The sequence below is a fragment of the Lissotriton vulgaris genome, chromosome 7 (assembly GCF_964263255.1).
Source record: "Lissotriton vulgaris chromosome 7, aLisVul1.2, whole genome shotgun sequence".
NCBI lineage: Eukaryota > Metazoa > Chordata > Amphibia > Caudata > Salamandridae > Lissotriton > Lissotriton vulgaris.
Genome location: NC_141695.1, coordinates 1,375,679,752 through 1,375,696,202, shown reverse-complemented (window position 1 = coordinate 1,375,696,202; position 16,451 = coordinate 1,375,679,752).

Sequence of the window (16,451 nt, the reverse complement as noted above, 5' to 3'; positions counted from 1 at the left end):
ATCAGAGTCTGTAGAGGTTCATCGTATTAACACATGAATGATGTCATCTGTGATGTTGTCAGTGATGTCATTTGAGTTGTCATCAGTGATGTCATTAGTGATGTCATTTGAGATGTCATCAGTGATGTCATTTGAGTTGTCATCAGTGATGTCATCAGTGATGTCACTGACCATGTCATGAATGATGTAATATGTGACATCATCAGCAGTGGATTGCGGGTGCGCGATATATAGTTAGCGCATCTAACTATATATGGAATTTCAATGGTTTTATGCGAGTAAAATAAGGTTTTGTAAATGCAAATTCCTAACTATATATGTTCTATAACCAATGGTTTTTTCATTGAATTTTCAAGGTTTTGTAAATGCAAATTCCTAACTATATATGGACTATAACCTATGGTTTTTTCATTGAATTTCAATGGTTTTTTGAAAGCTAATATCTGTATCTGTAAAATGTATTCTTCTTTAAATCTTAAAATATATTTTACATGTTTTTTATACATTTTTAAAAAAAAAAAAATTTGTTGCGCTCCTAGTCCGCGAACCGGTCAGCTTCCTGTTTGCTCAATTTAAAGCCGCGACTTGGTGCGCGAACCGGTAATCGTTCCTTTAGCGTAACTGTTACGTTATCATGACGTTTTGCGTTGTCGCGTAATACGTTATCCGACGTGCCAATTTAGCGGACCCGGAAGCGGTCCGGAAAGCGGCGCAAAGCGCGAAACGTAAAGACAGCACGTCATGTGACTTTTCATTGGTTCATTTCACTTTTGGTTTCCTAATGATGTAATACTAGGTCATGTGATCTAAAATTAACACTTTTCATTGGTTTAGAACTTTTGCTTTTCCCAAATGATGAAAACCCCTCCTTCTTTCCTCACTCTGACTTTCATCTTGGTGAGAGAAAGACCCTTTTACATTCTAGAGAAATGGCTTCAGTTGTTGCTTCTGGTAGTGTTCCCCCACCACCACCTCCACCTCCTCATGGAAAGAAAGGACCACCTACTCAACCAATCTTTGAAGAAGAAGAAGATCAGGAAGAGGAGGAAGAGCCTGAATTTTTGCCTGAGGAGCCCAGGAGGTACAACAGAAAGGAAAATTTCATCTGGCAATTTTTTTAATTTCCACCAGGGCAAAAGAAAGTCAATGCAAGATATGTCTTTTGCCGTATCTGTGATGAACGCCTTTCAAGGGGGACGGACAAAAAATATAGTTTTGGAAATTTTACAATGCACAGGCACATGAGTAGGTGGCACCCAAATAATTATAGTGCTGCTCAGCTTCGCAACGAACAACAAAATCCCCCGGCAATAGCAAGAAGATCTGTCGTGCCGGAAATATCGGGACCAGAGGCAAGGGAGTTGATCCCGAATATTCAAATGGACATGGGGGAAGTGAAACAAATGTGCGTGTGGTGCAATCAAATATTATGCTACCGAGAAAGTAGCATTACTCTTATAATAAGAGCAATCAAAAATCATGTATGTCCAAAACGCCCCAAAAAATAAATTCTTCTTTTTTTTGTTGCTCCTGTTGAGCCCTTTTCAAGGAATCATTTTTGTTTCCCCCCTCCCCCCAGAAAATAAAAAAAATTACAAAATGTTCAGAAAAAAAACAAAAAAATATAAAAAATGTTCAGAAAAATAATTTAAAAAAATTAAAACAACAAAAACCCCAAAAAAAGTTCTTTTCAGAACTACCTCCCCATTATAAAAAAAAATTGGTAGAATTTTTGGAACTCTGCCAAGCTCTATTTCTTTTAGTTCGCTCCCAGTTCGCACTCTGGTACGCGAACCAGGAGCGAACCAAAAAAATTTTTTTTTTTAAAAAACAGTAAGTATAAGGAAAGGAAACAGACAGTTATGTTACAAGAAAGACAGCTATAGGGAGTAAAGAAAAGATACTGTTACCCGCAATTCACTTCTGATCATGTCATATATTACATCATTTTTGACATGGTCAGTGACATCATCAGCAGTGGATTGCGAGTAACAGTATCTTTTGTTTACTTCCTATAGCTGTCTTTCTTGTAACATAAATGTCTGTTTCCTATCCTTATACTTACTGTTCTTGTTTTAAAAATTTTTTGAGATCATTCAGAAACAGTAACATTAATAGAGACAGAATGAGTGAATAATAATGAAGAAGTATGAGAAGAGAGGGAGTGAGAAAAATACTGGAAGGAGTAGAATAATTAAGTAATAGAGAAAGGAATGAGAGAAGAAGCAAACACAGGAAAGTACAGATTAAAGAAATGAAGCAGTAGAACTAATAGATGTTAAATGTGATAGAGTAAATGATTGATTGAGGGTGACGATAAGGTGTGTCCTCTCTAAAAGTTTGTTTAAGATGAAGCGTACTCAGGGTTGCATATCAAATTTATGCTTGTTGAAGAATACAGAGGAGATAATACATGTGAAGACCTACCATTGTAGTAAAACATGCCCACTTATTACATCATTCATAACATAGTCAGTGACATCATCAGCAGTGGAATGCGGGTTAAAAAAGTAGAAAACATTTACCTTATAATTCTTGTTAACGTTTAAAGAAAATTTTTCATACTTTCAATCTGGAAAAGAGAGAACAAACATTTCCAAAAATATTAAAACATGTATTTAAAAATTAGAAAAAAGAAGGGAAAAGGTTCAAGAAGAAACAGTTTTTAAATAACTTTGACACTTACAGAAGCCTCTGCTTCTCTACGACCCCTACACAATCCTAAAGATATTTATTTTAAACAAACAGTATCTTCATGCTGATGAAATGAGGCCTATTTTGCAACATGGTGCTTCTTTTGCATTGCTGATGTCTCACAATAGTGATGCAATAGCAGCGCAAAAGAGATGTAAAGCCATCATAAAATTGTGTCTAACATTTTAAATGATTGTTTCAGGATACAAATAAGATGTGTGCTTTCAAGAGCTTTCTTTGAAGTGAGGCCTATTACTTTTTTTAAAAAAAAAACAGTACCCAGAAGTACAGCACTGTAAGCATTAAAATTGACACTTACAGAAGACTCAGTTTCTCCATATCTACCTCACATTTCTAAATGTATATAATAAGTACAAAAAGCAGAACATTAATTATACATGTTAAATGGTTTATTTTTGCTGTTCTCAGAATGTATCAAATTTCACTTAAATCAGTGACTTGAAGGTATTCATCATGTAACAGAGGGGAAAAAAAACACAATCAAAATGATTGTGTTTAAAAAACCCATACAACCTAAGAAATCTGAATTCAAAACTCCTTAAAATTAACTTACTTTCAATGACGTCGAAGGATCACCTATGAACAGCGTCCACTCTGTTGTGCTATAAATATTTTCAGTCCGCCACTTTCTGAAAGAAAACCTCCATCGTTTTGAAAAATATGTTACATACAAGAAAAGACTTCTCACATTCTATCACATGTTTCCACTAGGCCAAATCATGTTGCAGCGATTCGCAACTCTTGTAATTCTTCCAATCAAATCCCGTCATTTTCTATTTTCGCACCTTTCAAAAAGAAAACATTTGAGATTATTTTCACAATCCTGGACTACTAATATCTTACTCTTCTTTGTCACTCATGTTCTCCTTTTCCTATGACACTGATACTGCTTACTATGAAGCAGACTTACTTGCATCAGGTTTATATAGTTGGATTTTTAAATTGACATTATAATTAAAAGTTTTGGACCAATAATCTAGACAGCATTGCAGACTTACATTCCCTCTACTTGATGAACCTTTTGCAATTCCTCACAGGAAATCCCAAAATTCTTTCTTTAAAATGTTGGTTTTAAAAACACCAGGTAACAATTTTTAAGGTCAAACGGCAATTTTTTTTTGAAAGTTACAACGGAATCATTGCAGAATGACCAGCCGTTTCGAGACTTTAAATAAGCTGTATAATGTCCTGATGTTGTTGAAGGACCATCGTGATAGATAATTGCTACAGTTACAAAAGTCCTTCCTGATATTGACAGCTGAGAAGTCACACATTTTTTTATTAAAGTTGACAATTTTGATCCATCAGGCCTACATCGTTGGATCATTAAAATGACATACTGGCCATATCTACGTATAAATAATGTTGACATCATTTCAGATTTACATTGGCTACACTCCATGTTGTGATCCGCTGCATTTACTAGCTTATTAAAGGACACTGATTTACTGTCTGGCAAAGTTAAATATATAAATCTTTCTGAGTCTACACTAGTAGTACTTGATACCATACAGTTCTCGCAGTCATGCTGCCATTGATAAGAAAGCCCAAACAGGTGATCTACATCTACACCCTCATCTTGCAATACATCAAGCATATACATTAAAAACTCCTGACAATCTTGCTGATTATTTTCAGAGAAGTCTGTTTGACCTGAACATTCATCTAACAGATAACGAACTTCAGACACACTTTCTACTTTTGTTCGATCAGTGCTACATTTTTCGAAAACAGAATTCAACAAACAGCATAAAATTTGTTCTGAATTCAACAGAATCTGTTCTTTTAAACTCTCTAGTGAAAAGAGAACATTAACCACTACATTTGAATAGCAGTTGACACCAGAACTGTTTTCAAATTGAAAACCGACAACATCTTCAACAGAATCCACTTTCTTTCTGCTAACAATTTTCGGTTCATCGACTTTTGGTCTTTTTGCTACAACCTCCCTACTATTACTGATATTTCTACGTTTCCGGCCTACCACACGTTTCTCAAACAAAGGATATTGAGGCAAGTGTGGCGCATACTCTCTTCTTAACCTATTGTATTCCTTAACACAATCTAGATCCGCACAAATGTTTGTGACATCACAGTCAATCAAGTACAATCCCGATAAAGTTCTAACTCGTGACAATGCCACATATGCCATACCCTCCTTGAACACAGAACTGCCAATATTCACCAATGCACTATCTACACTTAAACCTTGAGATTTATGGATTGTCACCGCATATGCCAAGCAAACAGGAAACTGTTTACGGCGAACATATAAGTCTTTAACAAGCAAAAACCTAGCAGAACAACGACCAATTAGCTGTACTTCCTCAATGCCATCAAATTTAATTTTTAAAAATTCTATTCCATCTCTATTTCTGTATTTCTCAAAATCAACAACATTACCCATTGATCCATTTACCAGACCTCTTTCAACATGTAAATTCCTTCTCAAAATAATTCGGCAATTTAAACACACATTCAAAGTCTTTTCAAAACCCGCTGTTTTAGATATAGTCTTCTCTAATGAATCCAATTTTGATTTCAAATTCTCTGACAAAATAATTGTTGATCCCATATGCTCTATTTTGTCAATAGCTTCAAGTTTCACAATCTCTTGCTTTTCTAAATTCAACATTTTGTTGTTGAAGATGGCACATTCTGCAAGAGTTGGCATCAAACATATTCCGGATTTCTTCTCAGTAATTTTCTGAAAAATATTCTCAGCCACAATCTCTTGTTCTGGATATAAATTTGAAAGTAATCGTGCATTTAAAGCTTCTTTTCCATGCTCGGTCACTTTTCCAATTCTAATATCTTGTAGAATATTCTTGTAATCTTCATCTTTTGCCTGACGCATATTTTCATGCAGTTCAGCATAATTGAAGTTTAACCATATATTGACGTTGCCAATGCTCCCTAGGCACTTCCTGGTATCTTCATGCGTGAGTATTTTGAACACAGGTTGTCCTTTTACTGGTGTCAGCTGCAGAAGATCTCCGAAAACAATGATGTATTTGCCACCAAATAACACATCATATTCAGTTTTAAGTACTTCTTGCATTCTCAAATGCACAAAGGCAAGCATGACATTGGAAACCATGCTTACTTCGTCAATGATAAGTAGTTTCATTTTCCTCAAGACTCTTGAAACGTCACAGCAAGCGTCCCCAGATAACTTGTGGTATTGTAATTTGTTGTCATGCTCCACCGGCAGCATCAGTAGACGATGCAAAGTAATACCTTTAATGTTATGTGCTGCAAGTCCAGTAGGAGCGGTGACAACACAAGACAGCGATGACTCAGTCCTTTCCTGCAGATAGCATGAAATTGCTTTAATGAGGAAACTTTTTCCAGTTCCCGCTTCTCCACTCACATACAGTCGGACAGGCTTCAACGATGTACATGAGCACTCTTTCTTCTCATGACTTAATCCATGCTCAATTTGCTTGGTAACTTCATCATATATTTTCCTCTGCTCAACGTTGAGTTGTTTTTCCAAGTCTTCTAAGTTAACTGAATCCTCCTGAGCATGTGCCATGGCTCTTTCCACTTCATTCATAGCAGTGGCAGCTTCATTTTCGATAATAGGTCCTCCAAGTGGATCTTGACTCAATGAAACAGAACTCCGACTGTCCTGAGAACTGTCTCTGGCAATCTCGGCTGCAATCGTTGCTTCCTGCTCAATTTCCAAAGTTAGCATTTCTTGATATTTGGGAAAAGCAGGACATTCTATGGTCTCCTTAGAAGCAGTGAAAGAGTCTTCGTAACAGAGGAAATCTCCAAGCAGTTCCTCTTCTGCACGCCAAGGCTTGAAAAGTTGCAAAAGTGCTAAATAGAAAAACTCCTTTTTTTCTGGAGATTCGCCACTCAATTTTCGATGGTTTACTAATTGGCATTTTCTTTGCTTGACCAGGCATCCCTCACTTCCAATTACAGCATACACTCCTTTCTCAATATCTTCTTTGATGTTCCTCTTGAATATATAATTTTGTAGAACCTCATATAGACAAACATTCTCAAGGTGACTGCTTCGATTTGGATAATATGTATCCAACATGTTGGTCTTCAAAATGTCGGTACTGTTTGGTTCCTTTTCTGCCAAATATTCAATTTCCCGGACAGGTTTTAGAACTCGATTTCGCGTTGCAGCAAGACCAAGACTCGCCCAAACAATACTCCTGGATTTGGCATAGAGACTTGCTGAAGACAATCGATCTGAACATTCGTAAGCTCCGATTTCTCGATGCGACAACATCTTCAGACTGAAACTGTACAACTTCTTGCTGAGGCTCTTTTCATGGGAAATGTCCTCCCACATATCCTTCAGTTCTGTCTTTTCTTTTTTGGTGATGTAAGATGTCACATACCGAGCCACAGCCATACAGTTGTCAGCCACAAACTGTATATCCATGTTAGCATTCCACATGGACAAAATCATTGGATTGTAGTCGTTGATGTACTTGGACTCTTCGTTCCTTTTCAAACTGTATGTATTTTTGGGTGATTTCCTCGTCACATTATGTCGCAGTGAAGACATCAAACTGTTCACTCTTCCTTTAGAAATCACCGGTCGTGGAAAGTTGAAACGACATTTGGTGTAGAACTTGTCCTTGTTTCTGAATTTACGACGACAGTACTTTCCACAACGATGGCTTTGGAAACGTAGAACTTGTTCTCTTAGGCTTTTCTTCTCCGTTGCGTTTGGAACAGCACACGTAGAATACTGTTCTATGAAATTCATCACTAAGTCATCCGGATCTGTTCCAAATTTAGGTGCATCCTTGATCCACAACAACATATGTATATGAGGAGCACCTCTTGCTTGGTACTCCTTTCTCCAGAAGAAATCCAACACCTCTCCAAGAGGTGGATTCTTCTTATTTGTGATGAAAGACATCATAGCTTCAAATCTATGATTGAAGTACCTGCGTACATTCACAGGATCCAAAGAACACAGTTCTCCAGGTGTCTTGAATTCAATGTTTTCAATGTTTCCATTTGCCTCTCGTAGAAATTCAAGTAAGTCTTCCCAGCCATACTCGGCACAGCTCAGAGTGAGGAACCATGTCGGAGTTCCTAAGTTCCTCAGCATACATTTTAAATCACCATGACGACGGTACCAGTACTCGTTAGTACCACGCTGACACGCCATGAGATTAATTAAGTGAGAATCCAAAATACTGTCTTGGACATTGACTTTATGCATAAAGTCCCTTGCCGAGATATTTCGCATCTGTATACCACTTTTTAAGATGTGGTTCACTGCATATGACAGTCCAGACAGATCGCTTTCAAACAGGAGATGAAACAAATAGGGAATGCATTGACGAAACCTAGGATCTTCTGCATACAATCGTAAAGTCCGGTATTCAGACGCAGGAATTTGATGAGATCGCTCATCATATCTTCCTCCTCGACCTGTGGGAAATAGCTGTGGGAAACACCGAGCTTCCAAACTTTCCTCCCAAACACTAATGGGACTCCCTTTGTCTTGTTTCATTTGAAACAACTCAATAGCATTCCCCATGACTTCCTTGGAATGCAAAGGATGAACACTATAATGTTCATATATTTCTTCACTTTTAGAGGCCTCTACTTTCTCAATTTGGCCAGCACACAAATCGCTATCCTCTTCATCACTTACTTCCTCTTCTGCAACATATACATTCTTATAGTACTTATTATTTTTCTTCAAATACAGTGTTGCCTTTTTGACTTTCCTAACATCCACTAAATCTTGCCATATTTTCTTATTCTTTGTCGGAACCCCATTAACCAAGATAACCAGAGGTTCCTCTTCCACTTTTTCTATTCCAATTGTGTTAATGTTTTTGTTCAAATCTAGAGGCAAATAAACAACTCTTCCCTTTAATCCTCTCTGTAAATCTGCTGGAGGCAACTTCCCTGTCTTTGGCTCCATTCTTACAATAGCCTGAAAGGGATGGATACTTTGAATCAAAATAGATTCATAAGTATTTAAATCCTTCAATTCAGAAGGAATCTCAACCAATTCCAGATTATTATGAACTGCCCTAGCAGGCATCTGGTTTTGGTTTAATTTATTACAACAATAAGTACACACACGTTGATCCGATCCCAAATCAAAATAATTTTCTACCATCAAGTATGTGGCAAAATCCTTCCATTCACTATTATTTTCCCTTTCACTTTTTGCATATAAATCCACTACCTTAGTCTGATTCTTATAATAAGTGCGTCGACAACATACACAAGTGACATTAGGCCTCTCACTTGATTTCATCTGAAACGTGGCAATTTCCTTCTGAAAATTATCTGTACTGGAAACCTGTACATTATCTTCAACATTACCCTCTACTTCAGGGTCAATTTGAACATTCTCATCTTTACTACTAAAGTAACAAAACTCAATTTCTTCACAAATATTCTTCACATCTATTTCAGAACCATGCAAAAGTGCAGCACATAATTGTTTAAGCATAATTGCTGGACTCTTAGCATAATACAACATTCTCACTAATTTTCTCACTTTATTATGATGCACTGCTAGCATCCTGAAATGATGAAAAACACTCTGGCATACTCTCCTGGAAAGACAAGCCAGTGAATGACCACGCAAACCTGTCATTTGTCTCACTCTGCAAGGATCTAATTCTTGCAACAACTTCATTTTCTGCTTCAAACTTTTCTTATTAAATGTCCGTATAAAATCACAAAGCAAATTGATGGAAACCTGTCGCACACTGCAAATAGAACTACACTTCCAAATGTACACAGGACCCTTAGGACGTCTTCCTAAAACCTCATCACTTAACACCTCTTCTGTCTCTGTTGTCACAAGTTTTTCTTTTTCAACTGGACAACCATCCTTCACTTCATAAGCTCGACCACTGGTGTCAACTGCAAACACCAAATCATTATCCTGAAAATAACTCTCCTCATTAAAAAATGCCTCAGAACTTGAACTATGCATCCATTCTCCGGAAAAAACTTCACAAAAGTTACTACGATTTACTACTCTCTTCCATCTACTGTTTGTTTTGAAATCAGAAATTACCTTGCTTAGTTTCCTAATTCTATTGATTACCAAAATAAACAACTTTCGCTTAATTTCAAAAGCATGATCAATAATTTTCTCTACATTTTTCTTCTTCTTATAAAATGCCGCTTTCTGTTGGCCTTTCTTAATATTTTTTAATAAATTAACTATTATCCTGTTACGGAACATTCGTTTTCGAATGTCCCTAAACTGTTGTTTCCTTCTACTATCATGCACAGAGTTATCTCTTCCTCTACCAGTAACATTTTTGATGGGTCTTTCCTTTCCATTTAAATTGCTCTTCTTTTTGTGAACTGAAACATTTTTGCGATAAATACTTTTTTTACTAAAAATATTTCTTAAGAATGATTTTGTGCTCTTACCCGGAGCTTTCTTGGTGTTTTGATAAGTATTTGGGGAAGAGGACTGCTGCAATAAAAGATCATCCTGCTGTCTTTGACGTTTTCTAGCCTTTCTAATTCTATTTTTCGTAGGCTTTTTTCAAAATATGAAAAGATCTGCAGTTGAATCTGTGGAAAAATATAATAAAAAATGTTATTAACCACTATTACCAAACAGTAAATGAATAACAGTCATCAAAAACTTAATGCCCTACTTATTATTTAACATAGCAAATCTTTTGCACCAGCACTGCATCACAAAAATGACACAGTGGTACAAAACAGGCATACAACAATCATAAATCTCTCCCTAATATTTTAAATGATTAATTCAGGATGACGATAAGGTGTGGCCTATCTAAAGGTTTGTTTAGGCCCAGATCTTTGGACTGGGGTGAATGTATGTCATTGATCCTCATTCAGTCCATCGCCTGTTTTGTTTATTTGAGGTGAGGCCAACACATGGTTGCAGATAAGATTTTCACTGAAGAAAACAAAGGAGATAATACATGTGAAGGCCTACCAATGAAGTAAGTCATTATTTTAAATCAATTACATTTCTGAATATGTACTGCTAAAGCTTCATACGTTGTTTTGGGTCATATTTATAAGGCATATGAGTGTGTATGATGTTATTTTTCCTTTTTAAATGGAAAGCGTTCTTCATGGTGCAAGTTTCTTGTAAATACGCTCCCACTTGCGTTTGGCAAATTTAGATTTTGATTATGGGAGTTACATAGCCATGTTAATAATGTCAAAAAAATGGTGCTAGGGCATTCCAGAAAACGCTTTCATGTGTCTCAAGGACATTTTTAGTCATTTCCTCTTGAATGCAGGTATACAATTGATTTATATGCTGTGTTTAAAAACGATTATTTGAAATCAATTACATTTCTGGATATGTCCTGCTAGAGCTTCATAGGTTGTTTTGGGTCATATTTATAAGGCATATGAGTGTCTATAATGTTATTTTTCCTTTTTAAATGGAAAGCGTTCTTCATGGTGCAAGTTTCTTGTAAATACGCTCCCACCTGCGAAACGGAACTTTGCAATGCGAAGCTGATTGGCTCCCCGGTGTCTGTCAACATTCTAAACAGTCCGGAGCGGCCGCTATCTTATCTCTCGGTAGGATCGAGAGAGAAGAAGAGGTGAAAAACGAAGGGGGAATTTAATGAAAGAGGGCAAGGTATACCCCTCTTGACCCCCTAGGAATGTTGTTGGGATTTTTAAAGGGTCCCGTGGGGAAAATAAAAAAAAATATATTTTTCACGGTAGAAGCGCTTCCCGAACCGCGAACTGGGCCGCAAACTGGTAGCGAAACGGGAATTCGCCATTTTGTTCTTCGTTTTAATTAAATTACTAGGTATAAGGGGGTGCGGGAGACCATTTTCTGCTTCGTTTTAATTAAATTACTAGGTATAAGGGGGTGCGGAAGACGTATCCTAATCCCTTATATTTTCTGAGGGTGGCTGAGGAGGCTCATATATGTTGATACATGTCTTCCAGCGGCTGTGCGTGAGCTTTTTTTTTTTTTTGCTGCGTCACGTCTGTTAACGTTCGATTCGAAGGAAATCAGGAAGTGTTGACCATCAATTTGTCAATGCGATAAAGTATTTTGTTATAAATGAATCCTTATTGATAAACATTGTCTGCGCCATCTTGCCTTTTTTACAATGCCACAATTTTGTCGTGCACGGCAGCCATTTTACATGCCAGGCCGGTCCCAGGCTATCACCTAGCCCTGCGGATGTACTTTATGGCCCTAGCTGTAGAGAATCCAGACATGCCAACCCTCCCGATTCAGGCGTCAGACTACTGATTTCAGTGGTACTCTCCCGCCTCCCGATTCCTGCAAGCAAAAACCCGGGGGCATATTACCAACAACTAGCGATAACTTGTTTAGAGACAAAAATTATCGCCGCACATCGGCGATTTTTATCGCAGATAAACCTTGCTATTAGCAAGGTTTATCGCAAATGCGATAAAAAACGGCCGCAATGCATGAATATCGCTGAAAAGTCAGCGATATTCATGCAATATCCAGCAAATGCTCTTAGCCATGTTATCCACCTCCCATTGGATAACATGGCTAAGAACTGCTCGCAAATGCGATAAAAAACGGCCGCAATGCATGAATATCGCTGAAAAGTCAGCGATATTCATGCATTATCCAGCAAATGCTCTTAGCCATGTTATCCACCTCCCATTGGATAACATGGCTAAGAACTGCTCAGGGCCCCATGAGGAACGCTTTCCATTTAAAAAGGAAAAAATAACATCATAGAAAAGAATTGTTTTTAAACACAGCATATAAATAAATTGTATACCTGCATTCAAGAGGAAATGACTGAAAATGTCCTTGAGACACATGAAAGCGTTTTTTGGAATGCCCTAGCACCATTTTTTGGACATTATTAACATGGCTATGTAACTCCCATAATCAAAATCTAAATTTGCCAAGCGCAGGTGGGAGCGTATTTACAAGACACTTGCCCCATGAGGAATGCTTTCCATTTAAAAAGGAAAAAATAACATCAAAGATACTCAAATGCCTTATAAATATGACGCAAAACAACCTATGAAGCTCTAGCAGTACATATCCAGAAATGTAATTGATTTCAAAAATGGTTTTTAAAAACAACATATCTGTTTCAGCTTACATAAGAGACCATGGAATGGGCTTCATATACAACAATAACTTGTGTTACTGCATGCCAGAATGCTACACCGAATATGCAATTACAATTTCTCAAAGTAACAAAATCTATTTCTATATCACTAGAGACAAAGCCACATTTTAAAAACACAGCTTTCTTCATCGTTTTCTCCTTAAATCATACTATTCTCTATCTAAAATAAATAAATCTTTTCTCACCTTAGCAAATACTTTTTGAGTTTTGAAAACAGTCTCAGAAATACACCAAATTGTCTTCAGCAGAAGAAAAAGGATGCACTCCAGAGGCTGCAGCTATTAAAAGCACAGAAATACAGATATTCATTTCACATATCTCTCATATTAGCCAATCATAACTCTTCCCTCACTTTTTTCAAATCAAAACCCTTCCCCCCTCTGCCCTCTCTGCCTTTTTTCCATAGCAACCACCTCCTGGAAGACCTCTCATGTTTGCAAATTCACACAACAATGTTTCAATTGAACTCTGAACTCTCAGTGCACCTGCATATCCAGTGCAATCTTTCATTAAATGTTTCTTCCTTAACCATTCAAATTACATCTTTCAAAGAACACATCCATGCACCCTAACTTTCTGTTTTCAGAAATGGAAATGCACCAATCACTGCTAATGAATCATTAGCATTGGAAATCCACAGTTTTTTTTCTTTACAAACTCCTACTGTTTCAACTGCCCTTTCATTACCACACTTCATCTGACTGCAGCCCAACCTTCCCCCACCATGTTTAAGGTCTGGATTGTTGGACATAGTTACATCCACTGGGCTCAAAGGTATGCTGAGAACAGAAATTTACACAACCTCAATTTACAAGATGTGGAAATTAAGTGGTTGGGCCAAAGAGGATTAAAATGTCACCAATTGATACCATTGGTGAAAACCTTTATGCATTTGCCAAAACCTGACCTGTTAATAGTGCACTGTGGAGGTAATGATTTGGGCACTTTGACTGGGGTAGGTCTGGAAATGCTTTTAAAGGACACCTTTGAGCAATTAATGGCACTTTTTCCTCAAACTGCCTTGGTATATTCCAATATATGCCAAAGACAGAAATGGAGGTGGTCCAACCAATTTTGTCCACAAATTGAGAAAGCGAGGAAGCATGTAAACAAATCTGTTTCAGCTTACATGAGAGACCATGGAATGGGCTCCTTGTACAACAATAACTTGCGTTACTACATGCAAGATATCTACAGAGGAGATGGAGTTCACTTCTCAGATGAGGGCAACAGAATTTTCATTCTGAATTTAAGACTGTGCATTGGTACCTACTTATAAGTACCTAAATGTACCATAAACCCAAAAGCTCTTCTCAGAGCTACCCTTCATCTAATCACTCACAAGTAATATTTTTCTCTAACTTATTTCTGTAATTTTCAACAAACTACGCTCAAAGAGCGCTACCCGGTACGCGAAATGAAAGCTAACCGCGCAAAATTTTTTAAAAAATGTTTTTTCTCCGCACATATGGTCCTCCTCAGCCACCCTCAGAAAACCTAGGGGGTCAAAATACTTGTACCGTGTCCCCTTCTACCCATTCTGAACATTCTTTACCCTCCATTTTATATCTTAATTCGACCGAAACACAAAATGGTGGACTCCCGTTACGCTCCTAGTTCGCGGACCGGACCGCTTCCCAGGAAACGGTCCAAAAAAAAGGTGGGAAAGTAATTCACAGAAAAAAGACTGGAGACACTCTCACCAAATATAGATTAGCTTATACTACATAACAATCCCTTTCTTTTTCACAAATGTGATTGAAATTCCATTTAGCCATTAAGTCTATAGACCTCTCTAAATACCGTGAGGTAAATTACTTCACAAAACACATCTGAAGTGTTGGAACTGACAACCAATGAAAATGTTACTTTCATTTTCTACTTTTATAACCTGACATTTGATTGGTTAAATACCTGAATATATATAAAGGAAGAGAAGAAAACACAGCCATTTTGACTACTACTTCTTGTTGTACATCACATTTCAATAGCTTCCAAAAACTTCAACTTCTTTGTGAAGGTAAGTTATAATTTTTAAAAATGAAATATATTGTGCACTATAACTTAATATAGTAGACTTTTTCTGATAGATATACACTATCCCTCTGTAGTAGTTATGGATTTCGATAGACTTCTCTGTTATAGTTATGAATGGAGTTAGGCTTCTCTTGGTTAAATCACATACACTTTTTTATAGTCCTATTTCCACTCTGATACTATACACTACCAAAAGAAGAATTCACAGATAAAAACTGCCTATCTAACATTAATCCCAACAGTGCCCTATCTCTACTAATATATATTTTTTTAATCAAAATTTCAGGCAAAATGGAAGGCGAGCAACAAGTTACATTTTCAATTGAACTGAAGGAGAGCAGCCAAGACAAAATTGATGATTTCATGGATCAAAGTAGAGACCACGAACTTCTACAATGTGTTGAAGCAGTGGATAACCTGCTTCAAAATGAAAAAGAGTTACACCCTATATTCAATTTTGACATTTCTGACACTGAAATGTTAGAAAGTTTAATGAAGTATGAAACACAATCATAATAAAAAAAAATTAAAAATAAAGAAAACAAAAAACAAAACAAACAAAAAAAAAAAAACAATTAACATTCAGTATTAAAAAAGTCTATCATTCTATTATCCTTATACTACGCTGTCCAGAACGCTTTCCGGTTCGCGTACTAGGCGCTCACCACGCAAAAAAAAAAATTTTTTTTGTTTGCCCTGCTGGAACCTTTTACAACCTCCACATAAAACCTAGGGGGTCAGGGAGGATCTACTATGCCCCGTTATGGAAATTTCCCCCTATGTTTTGGCCTCCTCTGTCTCTCGATCCTACCGAGAGACAAGATGGCGGCCGCACCGGACTGTTTAGAATGTTGACAGACACCGAAGAGCCAATCAGCTTTCCGTGCGCAAAGTTCCGTTACGCGAAAAGTACGCGAACCGGATCGCTGCCCGGACCGCTGTTACAGATATATATCTTGTTTTAAACGTTAATTTCTCAAAATCCACTGGAGCACATATATTGAGACCTAGCAAAGGCACATCGGGCTAACAGTCCCTACAATTTTGCCAAGTTTCGTGCAAATCCATCCAGCCGTTCAGGCTAAAAGTGAGGCCAACCGCCCTATGGAAATTAACATGGGAAAAATGCGTTTTGGGACCCCCCTTTTTTCTCGGCCCCCCCTTGCCGAACACCCCCCAAATTTTCAGGGGCTGCTCAGAAACAAAATGTGCCATTTTCCTGAAAATTTCAGCCGATTCCGTCCACAAACGCCAAAGTTATTAGACATAGGATTTTTTCCCTATGGGATTTCTGAAAATTCTAACTATATATACCTACTGGCGACCGCCAGTAGGTAATATATATATATATATATATATATATATATATATATATATATATATATATATATATATATATATATAATATATGGCGTAGCTATGGGGGCCAGCTTCTCCCCAGCTACGCTTGCCTTCACATGGGTTGGTAGGAGGAGTTAGTCGTACAAAAATCCCTTGAGGTGATATTGCAAAGCAATGTAAAACTATGGCTACGGTATATTGATTGCTTGTTTTTAATTTGGCACGGGACCTCGCCAAATGCACAAAGTT